The sequence below is a fragment of the Sus scrofa genome, chromosome 17, assembly GCF_000003025.6.
Source record: "Sus scrofa isolate TJ Tabasco breed Duroc chromosome 17, Sscrofa11.1, whole genome shotgun sequence".
Classification (NCBI taxonomy): domain Eukaryota; kingdom Metazoa; phylum Chordata; class Mammalia; order Artiodactyla; family Suidae; genus Sus; species Sus scrofa.
In genome coordinates, this window is record NC_010459.5 from 63,118,021 (window position 1) to 63,134,191 (window position 16,171).

General features: G+C 49.4%; 1 long non-coding RNA gene across 1 annotated transcript; it reads left to right on the forward strand.

The window, feature by feature from the left end:
* LOC110257426 lies at nucleotides 8,527–10,546 on the forward strand. The gene is made up of 2 exons (XR_002340001.1): nucleotides 8,527–8,560; nucleotides 8,746–10,546. It is a non-coding gene; the product is annotated as an uncharacterized LOC110257426 (long non-coding RNA).

The window sequence follows — 16,171 nt, forward strand, 5'->3', positions numbered from 1 at the left end:
TGTCAATCTAAGTGTTCTCACTGTAGACAGCACATGGTCAGGTCTAAACACACTCAGTGTAGACAGCACATGGAGAGGTCTAAATCTACTGTGTCCACAGAACTTGGTCAGGTTTAAACTGGCTTAGGGCTGCTCCCCTGGGAGGCACAGGTCACCCACGTGGAGTCTCTCATCTTTGGACAGGGGCTCAGCCTCCTGTGGGAAGGAGGATGTCCATTTCTCAGTGAATAAATCCACACTGGGCTCTACACCTCACCCTCCTCAGGCAACTGCACAGTCTCTCTGTCACTAAACATTTCACCATGCAAAGCAAAATGTTCCCAATTTCTCTGACTACATGACGGTCAGGACCCAGGCATCAGCCAGGAGCTTTTCATAGTGCAGCCTAGGCTCCAGCAAGGACAGACCAGATGTGGCCTGATGCCAGCATCCTGGTCTCCTCAGGAGTGGCCGCCCTGGAAGCCGGGGCAGGACAGTCCCGCACAATCCAGGTGGAGTGCGTTCAGGGTACTGAGAGCCTGGCCCCCAGGTCCTGCTTCATGGCAACATGTGCAGAGTGGGGGGATCACAGGGAGAGGTTGGGGCACAGAAGCTGCTCAACTGGGGAACCCAGAGCCCGAGCTCCTTGGGCACTTGCCTGTTTCCACCTGCAGCCCGCCTGTCCCCTTCGGCTGGCCCATATCCATCCCACATGCCCACTGCCTGCTCTTTCAAAAGCACAGGATCTCACACCCAGGGGGTCTATCAACCCCCACTCCTCATGCTGAATTTTGGGAGAATAAACCCCTTGACTGGATTCAGGACCCTCCAAGGAAGGAGGCTGTGTGGCTGATCCCAGTCGGGGCTGTGCTGACTGATGCGGACACAGGAGCCACGTTCAGGGCCTGGAGGCAAGGGCCACAGAAGTGGGGTCCACAGCCCTGGCCAGGCTCTCCTATCATGACATTGTGGCTTAAAGGAGATCCGGGAGAGGTGGCTGAATGCAATGGGGGCCCAAGTGGAACCTCGAATGGGGCTTAGAGAAGGCGTGAAGGACGTTACTGAGACAGCTACCATGGCGGGGAGACAGACTCTGTTAGGACAGCCTGCTCCACCCACTTAAATGCCCAAGATCTGTGACCTCACATGGCAACACGGGATCGACTGAGCAGGATGTGCTGATGTATTTGGGGCCCAGTTTAGTCTGCAACCAACTTGCAAGTGGTTCCAGCGAACACACAGGTGAACACATATGTGCAGCACACACTCTAACATATGCACATACACAGCACAAATACACACACACTAGCACATGAATGTGCAAGCACACAATGCATAGCACACATATGCCCTGCACACACTAACATGTGCTCCCACACACAGCTATGCACACACAGCACACACTCCATGCACACAGTTCACACACAGGGACTAGTATCGTAGAGTGTTAATTCCTGAACACAAGTGAAGTTCACATGCATTCCTCCCTTTTTCTTCAACTTACTGTTTTTCAAAATAAAAAGTTTAAGAAAAAAGTTACTAGTCAATGACTTTTGATTCATAGGACTTTCTGAAGTTATTCCACAACATTATGACACAGGAAATTAACGTAGATGTTACATTACCGCCTATTGATGGATGGATAGAGAAGCAGAATGCTGTCCATCCACACAATGGAAGGTTTTTCCACCTAAAAATGAAGGAAATTCTGTCACAAGCTACAGCATGAATGAACCCCCTTTCAGTGATAATAGTCCCCCCTCTATGGTAAGAATACCCCACAGAAATAGTGCTGCCTCTACTGTCACCATTACTCTCTGCAGAATGGGCCTCCTCTATTGGGCTAGTGCCCTTTATCACAGCAGCCCCCTGTACTGTCACAGTCCCTTCCCTGCTGCAGCACCCCCACGTCATCCTAGTCCCCCATCGTAACTTTCCCCCCACAGGAACCATCCCCCCTGCTGCAGCACCCCCACGTCATCCTAGTCCCCCATCATAACTTTCCCCCCACGGGAACCATCCCCCCAGTACAGCACCCCCATGTCATCCTAGTCCCTCATTGTAACTTTCCCCCCGCGGGAACCATCCCCCCTGTTGCAGCACCCCCACGTCATCCTAGTCCTCCATCGTAACTTTCCCCCCACGGGAACCATCCCCCCTGCTGCAGCACCCCCACGTCATCCTAGTCCCCCATCGTAACCTTCCCCCCGCAGGAACCATCCCCCCTGCTGCAGCACCCCCACATCATCCTAGTCCCCCATCGTAACTTTCCCCCACAGGAACCATCCCCCCTGCTGCAGCACCCCCACGTCATCCTAGTCCCCCATCGTAACCTTCCCCCCGCGGGAACCATCCCCCCAGTACAGCAGTGGTCCTCCTTTACGGTGAGAGTCCCCTCACCAGGGTATCATCCCCCACACTGTCTTGGCCCCAACTCAGTGTCACATCCCCATCACATTCGTCACCTCTGTACAGGAGTCCCCTCCCTAGTGTTCCTTGTAGGGATATAGTCCTTCCTCTTCAGCAACCGTCCCCCCTCTATTGTAATGGTCCCCCCATTAGCACCCTCATCCCAGGTAATCGTCCCCCTTCCTCCTCACAGTAATTCTTGTGGAGTAAAAGTTTCCTTTCTAACTGGATTTGAATTGCACAGGCCTCAAAGGACTGCAGGAGTGACATACAGCAAATCCCTCCTTGCAGGGCCCAGGCATGGGCAGTCTGAGGCACCTGTGGATGCGTGTCCCCCATCAGGTAGGGTGCCTGTTGGTGTGCCCTGTGTCACCATTGGGGGCACCTCTGTGTCTGTCACTATTGTGGGGACCCATATGTGTGTCTGCTTCTCCACTGCAAAGGGCACCTCTCCCCAAACACAAGTCATGTGACACTAAGAGGATCCTGTTTACTCTGGTCCATAACTGCGGTTATCTGATCTCTGGGTCCCTGTCCCCTCCTGTCCCCAGGTCCCCAGGCCTCTGTTTCATCAGAATCTGTGTCACTTTGTATTAAGTCCCTCATCCTCCCATTTACTCCCCCCACCCCCCGCCTGAGAAGGTCATGAGTTTGTCCGTGATGGGAGGAAAATTGTCCCATCCCCATGGACACCAATCCCGTGCTTGCCAGGAGGCACTCACCTCCTCCCAGGTGCACAGATATGGTCACCCATCCTCTCCCTTGCTACAGACCCCAGCTCTCTGGTTTCCAAGTACAGATTCAGGTGCGCTCAGCACTGGTGCTGAGAACCACCCAGGTGACCCCATGCCCTGGCCTCGAGCCCTCGGGCAGCACCCCTGGGAGTCAGCCAGGTGCACCTGTGCATCCTGCTGCCTTCTCCACTGAGCGCTTCCTCAGCTGTATCCACGCCGCCCTCTGCCTTCTCAGTCAACGCGGGACTCAGTGAGCACGAGGAGAGGCTTTCACAAACGCATGGGGGTCTTTTGCCCATTTTTCAATTGGGTTGTTGCCTTTTTTGCTATTGAGTTGTATACGTTGTTTGCATATTTTAGAGATTAAGCCCTTGTCCGTTCCATGATTTGACACTCTTTCCTCCCATTCTGTAAGTTGTCTTTTCGTTTTCTTTTTGGTTTCCTTTGCTTTGCAAAAGCTTGTCAGTTTGATTAGGTCTCATTGGTTTATTTTTGCTTTTATTTCTGATGCTTTGGGAGACTGACCTGAGAAAACATTTGTAAGGTTCATGTCAGAGAATGTTTTGCCTATGTTCTCTTCCAGGAATTTGATGGTGTCTTGTCTTATATTTCAGTCTTTAAGCCATTTTGAGGTTTTTTTTTTTTTTTTTGTCTTTTTGTTGTTGTTGTTGTTGTTGTTGTTGTTGCTATTTCTTGGGCCGCTCCCGTGGCATATGGAGGTTCCCAGGCTAGGGGTCGAATCGGAGCTGTAGCCACCGGCCTACGCCAGAGCCACAGCAACGCAGGATCCGAGCCGCGTCTGCAACCTACACCACAGCTCACGGCAACGCCAGATCGTTAACCCACTGAGCAAGGGCAGGGACCGAACCCGCAACCTCATGGTTCCTAGTCGGATTCGTTAACCACTGCGCCACGACGGGAACTCCTTTTTTTTTTTTTTTTTTTTTTTTTTTTTTTTGAGGTTATTTTTGTGCATGGTGTGAGGGCGGGTTCTAGTTTCATCGATTTGCATGCAGCTGTCCAGGTTTCCCAGCAATACTTGCTGAAAAGACTGTCTTTTTCCCATTTTATGTTCTTGCCTGCTTTGTCAAAGAGTAATTGACCGTAAGTGTCTGGGTTTATTTCCAAAAGACCTGAATAGACATTTCTCCAAAGAAGATATACAGATGGCCAACAAGCACATGAAAAAATGCTCAATGTCACTGATGATTAGAGAAATGCAGATCAAAACTACCATGAGGTACGAACTCACACCCTCAGTTATTAATAAGTCCACAAATAACAACTGCTGGAGAGGGTGTGGAGAAAAGGGGACCCTCCTGCACTGTTGGTGGGAATGTAAGTTAGTACAACCACTATGGCAAACAGTATGGAGATACCTTAGAAAACTATACGTAGAACTACCATATGACCCAGCAATCCCACTCTTGGGCACATAGCCAGACAAAACTTTCCTTGAAAAAGACACATGCAAACCGCATGTTCACTACAGCGCTATTCACAAAGGCCAAGACATGGAAACAACTTAAATGTCCAGCGACAGATGATTGGATTAGGAAGATGTGGTGTATATACACAAGGGAATAGTACTCAGCCAGAAAAAAGAATAAAGTAATGCCAGTTGCAGCAACATGGATGTTACTAGAGACTCTCATACTGAGTGAAGTAAGTCAGAAAGACAAATACCATATGATATCACTTACATATGGAATCTAATATACGGCACAAATGAACTTTTCCACAGAAAGGAAAATCATGGACTTGGAGAATAGGCCCTAACCCATCAGGCCTGCCACTAGGGATGAAAGCTGCTCCCACAAGGGAGCAGGGAACAGGTCCCATGTATATTGTGGCCCAGAGACTCAGTGTAATGCCTCCTACAGAGAAGCAGCAGATGTGTCTCATGGATAAAGACCCTGACATCATCCAAGGGGACAGGCACTGCGATTTCCCAAGCCTGGGCAGTGGGCAACTTTTCTATAAAACCTTGGTGTGGGTTTTATGGAATTCTAGTTGTGGCTCAGCGGAAACAAACTTGACACGGTCTCCATGAGGATACAGGTTCCATCCCTGGCCTTGCCCAGTGGGTTAAGCATCCAACATTGCTATGGCTGTGGTGTAGGCTGGCCCCCTAGCCTGGGAGCCTCCATATGCCACAGATGTGGCCTTAGAAAGCAAAAAACAAAAACAACCCAAAACCTTGGTGTGGGTTTTTTATTGTTAAAAATTGTTTTGTGTTAAAGAGAACAATTTGGGGGCATTTAGCACGTTCCCAGTGTTGTGCCAGCACCACCTCTATCTGGTTCCAGCACATCCTCATCCCCCTGGAGGAGACCCTGTCCCGTTAATCACTCTCAGTGTCCTCACCACCCCCCACCCCGAAAACACCAGATTGCTTCTGTCTCAATGCATTTGTGTGCTCTGAATGGCTCATATTAAATGGAATCAAGAAAATGTGAATTTTTCACTTTGCTGTACAGTAACAATTGGCAGAACTTTGTAAATCAACTGTAACAAAAATTTTCTTGTAAAAAGAAAATGTGACTTTTGTGGCTGGCTTCTCTCACTGAGCATCATGTCCTCAGGGTTCATCCACTTCTTAAGCAGGTGTTGGAACTTCATTACTTTTCATGGCTGAGTAATATTCCATCAAGGAATGAGAGTAACTGCTATGGGTTCAAATCGATGTGACAACCTGTACATCCCATTCTGATGATGGAGCAACCTTAGGGAGGAGAATGCAGCTTCAGGACATTCCAGTGTACTTTTGGGGATCTAGACAAAAACTCATGATATCCTCCTCCCAATAGAGCATCACATGGTGGAGAGGGGGCCCAAGTAAAGGTGAGGGGTGCCCATGAGGCACAGGGCCTGGAGTGGAGAGTCAGGGGAACCTGCATCACCCCCTCACCCCCCACCTGGGCCCTGACCTCCCTGTGAATGTCCCCCCATCCGGGCTCTGACCTCACTCTGGACATCCCCCCATCTGGGCCTTGACCTATGTGGGCATCCTCCCATCTGGGCCCTGACCTCACTGTGGATGTCCCCCCATCTGGGCCCTGACCTCACTCTGGTTGTCCCCACATCTGGGCCCTGGCCTATGTGGGCATCCTCCCATCTGGGCCCTGACCTCACTGTGGATGTCCCCCGACCTGGGCCCTGACCTCACTGTGGATGTCCCCCCACCTGGGCCCTGACCTCACTCTGGTTGTCCCCACATCTGGGCCCTGGCCTATGTGGACATCCCCCTGCCTGGGGCCTGACCCCACTGTGGATGTCCCCTCATCTGGGCCCTGACCTATATGGATGTAACCCACTCCCCCCCATGCTCCTGCAGCTCCGTGGTATCCATCCTGGCAGCCCCCAGCCCCGTCCCCACTTTTGTTCCCCTCCTCCTTCCCTGGTCTCTGAACAGCCTGCCCACGGGTCCCATTAACAATTGACATCACAGGGAATTCCCACTTCTGCACAGAAGCCAGTGTTCAGCCTGTATGTTCACGTGTGCCCAGCAGCACAGGATCGAATCCACCAAGGGCAGGGCCAGCTTTATCATCACGCTGTTGCCGAGACCAGCTCAGCAGAATGGGGCTGAAGAATGGGTGCTGTGAAACTTAAGGAAAAAAGTTAACATAAAACAAGACACAGAGACATTTATCTGAAGTAAAGGTGGGAACCGGGGGACTCAAGGTCTCAGGGACCAAGATCACCGCCTTAAGAAACCACACTGCTTTTATTGTGTTTTTTAGGATTACATCGCGTGAGAAGGGGGTTGTAGGTTCAGGATATAGGTTTTTTAAGTTATTTTAAAAGTCACATAACCTGTTGCTGATTAAGCTTTTACTCTGCCTTTAGGCATTTAAGAATCATTAGCAGGGTGTTCCCATTGTGGTGCAGTGCTAACAAATCCAACTAGGAACCATGAGGTTGCGGGTTCGAACCCTGCCCTTGCTCAGTGGGTTGGCGTGAGTTGTGGTGTGTGTCACAGATGCGGCTCGGATCCCACGTTGCTGTGGCTCTGGTGTAGGCTGGCAGCTACAGCTCCGATTAGACCCCCTAGCCTGGGAACCTCCATATGCTTTGGGAACGGCCCAAGAAATGGCAAAAAGACAAAAAAAAAAAAAAAAAAAAAGGATGGCACATACATAAAAAGCATCATACTTAAATGCAAATACAAAGGAAAGGAAAGTTACCTTAAAAAAGAATCATTAGCATATGAGGAAGCTTGGCGTCAGCTGTCTATGCGTAGCATCTAGAGAATCACCATTGTGCTTCTGCAGACTGCGTGCCTATCTGCAGCAACCTGGCCTGCCCAGGTTTGCACCTCGGTTCTTCTTTGCTAATGCAAATCCAGCTAATGACCCCTCATAAACCCCTTGGGGCTATGGGGCTCCTCTTTTATTCTTCAGAGGACGTATCATGCTGTGCAAATGGTGCGCCAATCTGCACAGGCCTGGCGTGCCCAGACCAACGTGTTAAGTCCTCATTCCGCTGACCCTGTGACTAACTTATGCCTTTAGGTCTTTGTTCTTAAGCCCAAGTCATTCACCGTCACTGCGACTGTTTTTCAAGCAGGAGGATGGGGTAAAGTAAAGCAGGACGAGAGAGAGTTTTCAGCAGAGAGGCCAAGAAAATATTGTAGAAACATGTCTCGTGACACGCTGTGACCAGCCCCATGGGGCAGGGGCCCTGCACAGGCTGACTGACTGACTTCTGCCCTGTCCCGGATGGTGACTGAGACATTTAACGGGGGTGGTGGAGGCCGAGCCCCGACACCATGCAGTGGTCCCATAGGGAAACCCACTCATTAATTACCACCTGCTCAACCAGGGATGTGAGTAAGACCCAGCCATTCAGTGATCCGAGCACCTGTGTTGTCCTGGATGCCGCTGGGAGACCTGAGAGACACGTGAGAGAGAGCTGAAGCAATGCCGAGCTAAAACCTGGAGGAATTGCCAGGGATAGAGTAGGCACAGGTGGTTGAGAAGTCCCAATAGGGGATCATCGCTAAAGAGGGAAACCTGGGGGATTTTGGGAGACCTCTGCAAGTTCCAGAAAGCCTTGCTTGATTAGTGGAGGCGTGAGAATTGCCTCAGGTCATTGGATGGGGGATGGGATGAGCCCTGCATTCGGATTCAGACCGAGGGCAAGAGTTTGAGGACCGCCCTTCAGCTGATTTGAATACGCACTTTACCGGATTCTAAGGAGGAGCTACTCCTCCCAGAAAGGAAGAGGCGGGCCTTTCCAACCCCCACTTCCCTTGGAAGGTAAAACTGCGGACCCCTGGATCCTTGGGGCAGAGCTTCCTTTATTTCCCGCTTGCATCTCTCACAAACATCCTATCGTAATAACTCTGTTTCTTGCCTATCACTTTGTCTCTCACTGAATTCCTTCTGAGCAGAGGCATAAAGAACCTGAACCTCAGTGAGTCCAGGCACAGGGTGAGTAATTCTAATTTAAAACCTTGGGTTTAAGTCCCAATCTGGCTTTAGGCTGGGTTCGAGTCCCAGAACATGGGTTCAAGTCCCAGTATGGATTTTGGCTGAGTTCAAGTCCCGGCATGCGGATTTAAGTCCCAGTCTGGGTTTTGGCTGGGTTCGAGTTCAAGCCCCAATCTGTGTTCTAGGTTCAGGCCATTCGTGCTGTCAGTTTCAGAATGAAGCTCTCGAGCAGCATACTGGCCCACCACACAATGTCATGAGTAAACTTTATCACTGACAAATTCAACTTTAAAATGGGAAATGGAGTTTCAAGCAGAAAAACGAGGAGCATCGGAAAGCCAGCCTCCAACTAACACCTCAGCCAGATTTTTGTGTGTACGTGCGAAACTTACACTTGCAAGTATCTACTTCATAAAGTAGTAAAGGAGGACTTTTGCCCTAAGAATCAGTCAGAATGGGCTCTTTTATTGGTCCCTGGTCTTCTCCCGAGGAGGGTGACTGGCCAGAGTGCCCCGACCGGGTAGGGGACAAGAGATTTTCTGAGGTTTTCCACGTCCCTCCTCACGAGCTGCCCTCTTTCCGTCCCTTTGAGACCTTCGAGGACCCGAGACATGTCCATTTCCTCCCTTCATTAGGACTCGGATCCGAAGGGTCTCTGTCTCTGCAGGTCTTCTGAGAGGCTCCAGTCTTGCACGTAAGGGAGTGTCTGATGAGGAAGACCGTGCTTGTGGGATTTGTGCTTTATGTTCTGTGTTGACGTTGTGACGGCCATTCTGCTGAGTGAAAGAGGAAGGTCTGGTTCTGTTCCACCGCAGAGCCCTGTCCAGAATTCTGTCTGGCTGGAAAGAGGCTAAGACTGAGAAGAAAAAACAGTTTAACTGTATGGCCACAGTATTGTTTAGAGTCCAGAGAAAGGTGGTTTTTGCATGTGCAATTAAAAAAAAATCAAGCTTGAGAAAACCTCTTTTCAGGATTCTGAACTTGAGAGAATAAGTCCTTCTAGGAGAACTTGCTTTTCTTGCATTTGCCTTGACCTGGGCTCTCAGGAACACCTGTCTAGACCATCTCTAATTCCTGAGACTGAAAAGGAAAAATTGGGAAAAGTCTTCAAAACTTATTTTTAAGCTAGTGAGTTTTATTTGTAATATCTGACTCATAACTGGGCTTAGAAGAGGAAGCTATGAGATCTCTCTGTCCATGTGTATGTGCATCACCTGTCTCACCTTTGGGATGATGTCATCAGAAATTAAATGCAAAGGAGCCCTACCTAACTGGCTTAAAGGAAACAAAGTGCTTCTATAAATTCTCAAATATAGAAGGTAACTGGCCGGAATAACGTTTAGGTTCACATGAACTGAGAAATATTCCGTATTAAATTAATATCTAGCATTAAAGCTAAAGTTTGTTAATTAATAGAGACATGTCTTTAGACTTATCAGCATTCAGTAGAATTCCTTATTGTACCTAGGTTTCATAGAAGTCAGGTGAGATAGTGAGACATCAATTACAAACAGAAACTAAAGGTGTTTAGGACTATTATTACTGTGTTCGGTGTCACCCCGAGATGTTCTCTGTAAGGAAAACATGTTTTAGAAATGATAAAAGACAATCCATCATTGCTTTAGAAAAGTAGCATGTGTGTTTTCTTTGAAGAAGGATGAGGAAGGGAATTGCATTTTATCAAGGGAAAAAGGAGCATTGTTTGTAGTTTGTTGCTCTGGATGGAAAAATAAGGGACAGACCAATATGGATACAGAAAGTGATGCAGGACGTGTGGGAAGTGGACATTGAGAAAGGAGTTTTGTGCATGGTTGGAACTGACAAAGTTTAGACTAAAATTAAGTGTAAATTGATTTTGAAAGCAAGCTGCTGCAAAACTTGAATTTGGCTTTTCTCTCTCTGCTAAGAGAACAAAGTCATCTTGGAATGGTACTTTTGACAACAGTTATGTGGAGTTCTTTGCCTTTAAGTGATCTGTATTTTCTTTTGAGATCTCTTCTAACTTTGGGAAAAGTATTATCCACAATGGCCTATCAGTAACACTTTAAAGGAACCAGGCCATAATGTCTTGTTTTCTCTTAATCTTGGAGTTCCCGTCGTGGCTCAGTGGTTAATGGATCTGACTAGGAACCATGAAGTTGCGGGTTCGATCCCTGGTCTTGCTCAGTGGGTTAAGGATCCAGCGTTGCTGTGAGCTGTGGTGTAGGTTGCAGACACGGCTTGGATCCTGCATTGCTGTGGCTCTGCCTTAGGCTGGTGGCTACAGTTCCAATTCAACCCCTAGCCTGGGAATCTCCAAATACCATGGGAGTGGCCCAAGAAATGGCAAAAAGACCCCCCCCAAAAAATATTATACAATCTAATATGATATCTACCTAAAATTTAGAAGCAAAGGGACCAAAATTTGTCCAGAACCCCCACTGTGCCTTAGAAGAATTCAACCAGGTGTGGATGGCCTTTCCTGGCTCACCCCCGAATTTGGGACATTAAGTGACAAGGCACCCCTAAATGGGGAACAGAGGAACCATACTCTATCTAATTGGACAAATTCTACCCATTTCCTCAGGCGGACACCCTGGGAACAATGTCTCCATCTAATTGTGATTAAAAATAGTGACTTTTTGCCACCGAGTGAGTAGGGAGACCCGAAGTCTATTGGAGGGCCCCTAATTGGACCTGCTGGAGTTGTGGAACTAACTTGTGGCCCTGGCTCCCTCCGGGGTGGATTGGGAGAGGCACCCTGGGTTTCCCTTGGGCCCAAGGACATAAACAAAAACCCTGCAATTTGCCAAATTGCCAACCTACCACATCTCTCTACCAGAGGGACTCAGTCGGTTTTCAGAGTGAATGATTGCTTGATCAATTTCTTTGTTCCCAACATAGGCCTGGAGAGTGTCACTCTCCACTGAGAAGCTCTGGCCAGGTTCACCCCTCAAGCCTTAAAGGATAGCCAGAGAAGCACTGCCTTGTTAAATACTGAGGTCTCCCTGACGAGAAAGGCAATCCTACAAAATAGCATCTCCCCAGACGTCCTCACTGCCTCTCAAGGAGGAACCTGCACATCTTTCACTCAGAATGCTGTGCTTTTATACCGTATGATCTGGCGATATCAGGGCTTTGCTTCATCAGATGAAAGCCCAAATACGGAAGGTAAACCAGGAGAACGCTTACGCCTCTGAGGTAGTGACTAAAGTTTCAGACTGGTTTTCTGATATGCTAGGTTGGATGGTATTATCCAAATTAATTTTTCAATGAGCTTTACTTGATTGGCTTAAAAATTAAGTGCTTATATAAATGCTCAAAAATACTGATAACAGGCCAGAATTAATTTTAGGTTCATGTGAACCGGGAAATATTCAGTATAAAGTAATACCTGCTATTAAAATTTGTTGCTATAGTGAATATATACATGTCTTTAAAGCCATTAAGATTAAGTATACTTCTTTTTTTGGGGGGGTGCTGCAGGTGTGGCATATGGAAATTCCCAGGCTAGGGGTCAAATCGGAGCTACAGCTGCCAGCCGACACCACAGCCACAGCAACGGTGAGTCCTTAACCCACTGAGCAAGGCCAGGGATGGAACCTGCATCTTCATGGATACTAGTCAGGTTCTTAACTCACGGAGCCACAGATGGAACGCCAACATTAAGTATAATAGTTCATTGTACCTAGGCTTTGTAGAAGTTTACAAAACTTCTGTTACATCTGTTGTAAATTTCTTAGCAAGAAAAATAACTTTGTATGAAATTTTTTTTTTTCTTTTTACAGCTGCACTTGCAGCATACAGAACTTCCCAGGCTAGGGGTTGAATCGGAGATGCAGCTGCTGGCCTGTGTCACAGCCATCGCAACACCATGTCCGAGCTGCATCTGTTACCTACGCCATAGCTCACATCAATGCTGGATACATGACCCACTGAGCGAGGCCAGGGATTGAACCTGCGTCCTCTGAGACACTATGTCAGGTTCAGCTGAAGATCCAATTCAACCCCTAGCCAAAGAATGTACAAATGACACAGCTGTGGCCTTAAAAAAATAGAGTCATAGGAACTCAAGGGAAACTCACCATAGCTCCACATCCAGATGATGGCAATGGGAGGATTACAGACCAACTTGAAACAGAAATCTGTCTTGCTCCCAGGGCACTATCCCTAGGAGCTCCTAGGGCACTCAGGCATCCAGAGGTATTACTTCCAAACAGGAGGGTTCACACACTTGATTTCAAAGAGTGGTTGCCATCAGAAAGGGTAGGTGCCCAGGCCAAATCTGAGATCGTCCAAACCCCAGCCTGTATGGATTTCACGCCCTGAGAAGGAGAGGAGTAGGAAAATCATGGCTGCCCATCAGGCATTTCAGGGCTCATTGAGGGAGAGGAGTCAGGAAATCACGCTGGTAGGTGCACAAGACCAGCGCCAAAAAGGGTCCTGCTGTGGGAGGCAGAGTGGAGGGTTGCTGTTAGGGCGCATGTCCGCCAGATGGCGCCAAAGCGCAAGCAGAGCGGCTCCCTCTGCGTCTCTTCTGCATCTCCAGGCTCCGATACATGGCAGGAGATGGATGGATGGAACCTCAAGGAGGTGGCCAGAGCCTTGTTTGTGTACATGGTGCCTCTGATCCTGTGGCCCCATTTGCCTCAACTCAGTGAGGGGACATAGGTCTACCATCACATGTCTAATTCAATTCCTGTCTGGTCGGGTGGCCCAAGGATCAGCTTGACAGACTCTCTGGGGTCTGAGTGTCCTTTCCTTCTTTGGAGGCAGCACTCTGGACCCAGAAACACCAGGCTTGAATGTGGGACATGCTGTTTTCCAGAACCAGCCTGGCAGGCAGTGTGGCTTCCGGAAAGCTGGGCTTCGGGTGGTGAATGCAGTGTGTCCCTGCGATGGTGTATTGGTGGCCGGGCCCTGCTCATCACTGTGCTCTTTCACTCCAGGATCCGCACACCCTCCTTTTCCTGCCACACCGGAGCATCTTCCTCCTCTGCTGGACAAGTTTGCCAAGGAACTTACCCAAATCCAGGTAAAAGTGAGTAACTCATGGGAGGTCCTGGATCTCAAGCCAGATGCCAGGGCAGAGGGGTGCTGATTGATCAACAACTGGCTGTGCTGACCTAAAAAGCAGGGTGTCTGTTTTCAGGGAGTGGGATGGTGTCCTGTGGGGTGAGTGCCCTGGTCGACTTTGAGATAGTCACACCCCCACCCATCGTGCATTTCAGTGCCCTGCCAGGGAGAGGAGTCAGGAAATCATGCTGGCCAGTGCCCCAGGCCAGTGCAGACCAGGCTTCTGCCCTGGGAGGCCGAGGAAGGGCTGAGGGTTGCTGTTAGGGTGCATGTCCGCCAGACGGCCCCAGAGAGGCAGGTGAGCCGCCCCCCCGCCTCTCCCTGGCTGCCTCACCAGGCTCGGAAAGTGATTGGAGATGGATGGATGGAACCTCAAGGAGGGGCCCGGAGCCTTGTGTTTGTGTACCTGGTGCCTCTGCCCCAGCGGCCCAGTTTGCCTCCACTCAGTGAGGGCCACATTCCTCATTCGGGACAACAACCGGGGCTTCCTTGGCGGAGAGTCAGGGCCTTTAATGTAACAAGTGGAGGTCTAGTTGGAGAGAGCTTAGGGCTTTAGATAAGGGCAAGGCTGGGCCTAAATTAGGTAAACAGACAGGCCTTAATTAGAGACAGCTCAGAGCATGAGTCAGGGTTAGTGCAGGGCCTTAGGTAGGGACATGCCAGGACCTTACTTAGGCAGAGCACAGAGCCTTAGGTAGGCAAACAGGGCCTTATTTGGAGAGAGCTCAGGTTGGTAATGAAGGGTAAGTTCTTAGGGACGCGCAAGGCTTATATAGGGACAGCACAGGGCCTCAGTTAGGCACTCGGTCAGGGCCTTCGTTGGAGACTGACTGGGGACAGTGCATGGCCTCTTTTAGGGAGAGCCCAGGGCCTTATTTAGGGACATCACAGCGTCTCAGTTCTGGGGAGAGCCAAAGATTTAGTTAGAAGAAGCTCAGATGGCAGTTAGGGAGAGCCCAGTACCCTAGTTACAGGAAGAGGTCAGGTTTTGGTTGGGGAGGCTCCAGTTATGGGAAGGACAGTGTAGGGTCTTGGTTAAGGACAAGCAGGGCCTTCCTTAGGCATGGTGTTGGGGACTTGGATGAAGATAGCTTAGTGACCTCAGTAGGGACATGGTCAGGGCCTCATTTCGGGATAGGCCAGGGCCTTAGTTAGGGACAATTCACAGCCTTAGGGAGAGTACAGGGCCTATGTTAGGGACAGCATTAGGACTTGACTTAGAGACAGGGTCAGGGCCATCGTTGGTCATAACTCAGTTCCTTAGGAGAGAAAATCTCGGTCTTCATTAAGGACACATAAAGGCCTCTTGGACAGTGCATGGCCACAGGTAGGGACAGTGCAGGGACTGAGTTAGGAAGAGTGTCAGAGCCTTAGGTGTAGACAGCAAGGGCCTTAGTTGGGGACATAACTGCGCATTAGGAAGAGTGCAGGGTCTAAGTTGAGGACAAATGAAGACTTTTCTTAGGGACAGAGTTGGACACAGCACAGTGCTTTAGTTAGAGACATAACTGAGCCTTTGTTAAGGACAGTGCATGACTTTAGGAACAGCACAGGGTCCAGGTTTATGACAGCACTAGGACTTTTCTTAGGGACAAAGTCAAGGTCATAGTTTGACATAGCACAGGGTCTTCGTTCGAGATAACTCAGGGGCTTAGTGATGGACACACAACGGTCTCAAATAGGGACAGTGTAGGGCTTTAGCCAGGCACAGTGCCTGGCACAGGGCAGAACCGTGTTTAGGAGCAGTGTAGGGCCTTTGTTAAGGACAGTGCCAGTGTCTTCGTTAGGGACAGCCCTGGGCCTTTGTCAGGCACACTGCCAGGGCCTTGGGTTTGGACAGCAGTGGCCTTAGTTATGGACATAACTGGGTCTCAGTCAAGGATGCTGTGCAGCCTTAGGAACAGTGCAGTGCCTGAGATAAGGACGGCAGTAGTACTTTTCATAGGGGCACAGTCAAGACCAAGTTGGACATAGCACAGGGCCTTAGTTAGGGGTAGGATCTGGGCCTTATGTGGGTATAATCAAGGCCTCAGTCAAGGATGGTGTGCAGCCTTAGGAACAGTGCAGTGCCTGAGATAAGGACGGCAGTAGGACTTTTCTCAGGGGCACGGTCAAGACCAAGTTGGACACAGCACAGGGCCTTAGTTAGGGGCAGGATCTGGGCCTTACATGGATTTAATCAAGGCCTTAGTTAAGGATATATAAGGGTATTAGATAAGGACACCTAAGAGTCTTAGTTACAGAAGCTCAGGGCCTTCATTAGGGAAAACACAGGGCCCGAGTTAAACATAGTGTCAGAGCCTTAGGTTTGGACGGCAGTGCCCCGTTAGGGACATAACTTGGCGTTAGTTAAGGACAGTGCAGGACCTTAGCAACAGCGCAGTCTCTAAGAGGAGGACAGCATTAGGACTTTTCACAGGGACAGAGTCAAGGCCATAGTTGGACATAGGGGCAGGATCTGGGCCTTGGTTGGAGATAATCAGAGCCTTAGTTAAGGTCATATAAGGGACAGCCTGACCCCTAAGTTAGGTTTTCCTTCAGGGCCTTTGCTGGAGA